The sequence below is a fragment of the Octopus bimaculoides genome, chromosome 27 (assembly GCF_001194135.2).
Source record: "Octopus bimaculoides isolate UCB-OBI-ISO-001 chromosome 27, ASM119413v2, whole genome shotgun sequence".
Lineage (NCBI taxonomy): Eukaryota > Metazoa > Mollusca > Cephalopoda > Octopoda > Octopodidae > Octopus > Octopus bimaculoides.
The window spans coordinates 18,712,792-18,717,734 of record NC_069007.1 but is presented as its reverse complement, the minus strand read 5'-3'; the positions used below and the strand labels follow the sequence as shown (position 1 = coordinate 18,717,734).

Sequence of the window (4,943 nt, the reverse complement as noted above, 5' to 3'; positions counted from 1 at the left end):
GGAGTGGCTGTGTGGTAAGTAGCTTGCTTACCAACCACATGGTTCTGGGTTCAGTCCCACTGCGTGGCACCTTGGGCAAGTGTCTTCTGCTATAGTCTCGGGCTGACCAAAACCTTGTGAGTGGATTTCGTAGATGGAAACTGATAGAAGCCCATCGTATATATGTGTATATATATATATATATATATATATATGTGTGTGTGTGTGTCTGTGTTTGTCCCCCCAACTTCGCTTGACAACCGAGGCTGGTGTGTTTACGTCCCCCGTAACTTAGTGGTTCGGCAAAAAGAGACCATTAGAATAAGTACTAGGCTTACAAAGAATAAAACCTGGGGTCGATTTGCTCAACTAAAAGGCGGTGCCCCAGCATGGCCGCAGTCAAATGACTGAAACGAGTAAAAGAGAGAGAGAGAGAGAGAAACAACACTACTGCTTTTCTATATTTAGTTCCGTCTCATTCTGAAGAGTATCTTACCAATGTGAAACTCACACCCAACAAGACCATTACCACCACCACCATCACCACCACATTCCCTTTCTCGACTCCTCACCACTTTCTCTCTCTCTCTCTCTCTCTCTCCCCTCCTACTGGTCCTCCTTGCTCTATGATCTCTTCATTAATTCGTTCTCTGATATGTCCGGCTTCCCTCCCATTCCTCCTCCTTCCTCTTGACCCAAGCAGCTCTTCTCGGACAAGTATAGACTCTTAAATTAAATCACTTATCCAGGGAAATAAGTGGATTATAGGAAACTTCACTGGGAACACTTATGCCGGAGGAAAATTCTCTGCAAGTATTTTAATTCTAAATGACCTCATCATGTTTGTTTCTTTTTAATGACATTGAATAAAGATTTTCCTACTTAATGCTTTTAGTGGAGGCCCAGTGGTTAGGGCAGCGGACTCGCGGTCATAGGATCGCGGTTTCGATTCCCAGACTGGGCATTGTGAATGTTTATTGAGCGAAAACACCTAAGAGCTCCACGAGGCTCCGGCAGGGGGTGGTGGCGAACCCTGCTGTACTCTTTCACCACAACTTTCTCTCACTTCCTGTTTCTGTTGTGCCTGTAATTCAAAGGGTCAGCCTTGTCACACTGTGTCACGCTGAATATCCCCGAGAACTACGTTAAGGGTACATGTGTCTGTGGAGTGCTCAGCCACTTGCACGTTTTGGCTGCTATTTCTCGTAGATAAAACAGCTGCTTAAGACAAAATTTTAAAATAATTTGGAATATATTTTAATGGCGTTAGAGAATAAAATTGCAGTCTAGAAAGAGGTTTGTGTAATGAATCTAAAAATAATCACTGCTATATAAATTCCGCTTTGAGTTGAAGTTGAAGAATATCTATAAATAATGTGAATTGGTAAAGAAAGTTCCTTGTTCTGTTCTTGAACAATGTCTAACTGTTATAGAACTAAGCAGGAAGGAAGATAGCTGTATGTGTGCATACACACACATGCACACACATATAGATGCATGTGTGTTTGGCAAAGACACACTGATTCATTTGTTACCCAAAAGGATTTTCGTAGTCCATAATATATATATAAATACATATATATATATTCTACTATATATTTGTGAACAGGGCGGACATTGTCTCACAAGCAGTTGTGCAGGCAAAAGTGTTAGTAAATGTGGTCGGATTGACCTGAAAATTTGAACATCTATGTTAAAAGTACTGGGGAGTTTGCATGGCAACTTTGGGCTTGTTCAATTGAAAGGCTGTTTTTTTACTCTCATATTTCAAGCATTTAACAACAATATACGCTTTCGATAAAACAGTTACTCCCACGTTGTATATATATATATATAAATAGAAATAATACATTTCTGAATTTCTCAGAGATTTATGCAGTAGTGATGCGATAAAGTAGTTGTATGCTGTCAACTTGTGAGGGGATTTCGTAGATGGAAACTGATAGAAGTCCATCGTATATATGTGTATATATATATATATATATGTGTGTGTGTGTGTGTGTCTGTGTTTGTCCCCCCAACTTCGCTTGACAACCGAGGCTGGTGTGACAGTCCCATGAAGGGAATAATACTACTGCTCAGACTGATGACGAGCAAAGACTCAGAAACATGTCTCTGGATGCAGGCTTAGCTAAGTGGAGGTGCTTGTCTCCCCCTTGTAAGCATAAGGACACAGGAAATGTGTCAAAAGCCGACAGGAAGTCTGTTTTGTCATGCTTTCCATGAGTGGATGTCCTTCGTAAAGCCAACCACTCCATAAAGTGTACTGGGTGTCTCTTACGTGTCACCAGCATAGGTGCCTTTTATGTGTCACCGGCACAGGTGCCTTTTATGTGTCACCGGCACAGGTGCCTTTTATGTGTCACCGGCACAGGTGCCTTTTATGTGTCACCGGCACAGGTGCCTCTTCTGTATTTCTGGCACAGATGTCTTTTATGTGACACCAACACTGGCCACATCTATGGTTTCACTTAGTTTGATGTGTTTTCTCAAGCAGAAAAGACATGTCAAGCTACATACTTATATAAATACTACATTTAGTAGACAGAAATTGAAAGAAGCCCCTCGCATGAATGTGTGTGTGTATTTATCCCCTCCCCTGCCGCTTGGCAACCGGTGTTGGTGCGTTTATGTCCCCGTAACCTTGCAGTTCGGCAAAAGTGCCTGATAGAATATGTATCTGGCATAAAGAAAAAAAATATACTACTGGGGCCGACTAAAAACTTTTTAAAGAGATGCCCCGGCATGGCCGTAGTCTAATAACTGAAACGGATAAAAGATAATTATAATATGCATGTATACGACGGGCTTCTTTTAGTTTCCGTCTACGAATTCCACTTACACCGAGTTGTTCAGCCCGGGGTTATAGTAGAAGACACTTGACCAAGGGGTGCCGCACAGTGAGAAATTTGAACTCATGACAACACGATTGGTAAGTGAGCTCCTTAACCAAACAGCCACGCCTACGCTCATTGTCTGTATCTTTCTTTTATTCCACAAATTCATATCAGAAATCGTCAGCCTCAAACGATGCATCGAAACTTCCTACTCGATTTTTTTAAATTTCCATTCATTGACGACGACAACTAAATAAAACAAGCTAAACTACAGATTTACCCTTACATTTAGATAAAATCATGTGACGTCCTTAATTTAACGGAAGTCACCTTTCGCTTTGACCTCAATTGACGGATGTGACCTCACTAGTGAGGTGTGTCAACATCAGATACATTAGTTTCAGGACAACAGAGAATATATATATATATATATATGTAAATATAAATATATACACCCTCCAGTCCCGGACATATATACATTATATTATATATACATATTGGTCGTTGTTTATATCCAGCCACAATTAAAAAGGAAAGCCTTCACAATGTAAGTAATATATATATATCTGATGTGTTTATTAATTAATCTATTGAGGATTAATTAGATATTAATTACACATGTATATTTAAGTCTGTTAATGATAAGGTTCTTCTTGCTTGCTGCTGTTCCTGCTAACAGGATTTTTTTAATTTTCTATTTGCGGGTAGAATCAAGAAGTAGGGTAGATATGTAGTATTGTATTGTCTGTCACATATATATATATATATATATATAAATATATACACACATACACGCACACATACCTATCCCTATATCAGTGTATGTGCGTATATATATATATATATATACACACGTATATATATTCATGCATATATATATATATGTTTTTTTTTTGCATACACATACACCCGATCTGTTCATTTCCACCCCACCTCCTTTTTTCTGGACAGTTCTATTGTTATGAAAATATCCATCCCTGAACGAGCCATGCTATGACCAAAAGCTTTCCAGCCTTGACAATTCCGCTTTTTATTCGGAAAGTATGTTTCCTTTAAGAAGAAAGGGAAAAAAAAAAGAAGAAAAAAACCCAGTAGGGTGTACGAGTTGAATGAGAGATCGGGTTTCTAGCTGCTATTTCTAGCCGATTGAGCGACAAACGACCCGTTCTCGAGTTGTTTGGTGCCCCGGTGTCCAGTGCAGTCGAAAAGATTTCTGGCCAAAACGTCCGTCCGTGACCATCATGTCATGTCAGAAATATATCTCGGTGAACATAATATTTAAAATGCCGGTTCGTTATTCAAGAGGGTTAGAGTGTGATTTGAGGGAGATTTGACTGTCATTTCTAGTATATAAAGCTAAGGAACCTCTATGTGACCAGTGGAAGCGTTAGTAATAGCAGTCGAACCTCCCTCAGATCACATTGTATTATCTCATAAAATAAGCATTAAGAACATCTTTAACGTTGTATGTCTTGATGTAGATGCGAAAAAAAGGGATGGTCATGATTGGAATGCCTTCTGTTATAGATCTTACTTGATGAGGTAGAGGTTGACATAGGATTAAACATCAACACAGAAACACAAGTATGTGTGTGTGTGTGTGTGCATATAGAATTGCCGAATAATAATGTGTGTGCTTATATAGAAAACTTGTGGTTTTGTTGTTAATTAGATTTTGTTGGCGTGATGTGCGTGTCTATCTATCTATCTATCTATCTATCAATCAGTCTATCTATCTATCTATCTATCAGTCTATCTATCTATCTATCTATCTATCTATCTATAGCAGTAAAGTCATATATAGGCGGAAACTTCGAAGTTACTGTCTGTCAGTAGCTACTCTTGTAAAATGTGTAATATGTATTCTGCTCAAAAGTATCGACTAATTCTTCCGTTTAATGTTAAATTGCTTTCATTATAACACAACATAAAAACAAACATATTTATATATATATATATGTGTGTGTGTGTGAAGAAGAAGAAGAAGAAGCTTTTATATTCACAGAATATTCAGAACAGGAACAAGAATGTGTGAAATTTCAGCAGGAAGTAGCGACTGTGAGAATATATATATATATGTGTGTGTGTGTATATATATATATATATATATATATATATATATATATA

The 4,943-nt window shown here is 38.4% G+C and overlaps 1 protein-coding gene across 1 annotated transcript in view; it reads left to right on the top strand.

The window, feature by feature from the left end:
- Positions 1-3,176: 3,176 nt before the first annotated feature.
- The window catches only part of LOC106883799 (src substrate cortactin), a 31,777-nt gene continuing 30,010 nt past the window's right edge, over positions 3,177-4,943 (top strand). Inside the window, exon 1 of the mRNA XM_052977186.1 lies at positions 3,177-3,363. The gene's annotated coding sequence lies outside the window, so the exon portion shown is untranslated. The remainder of the gene's footprint in view (positions 3,364-4,943) is intronic.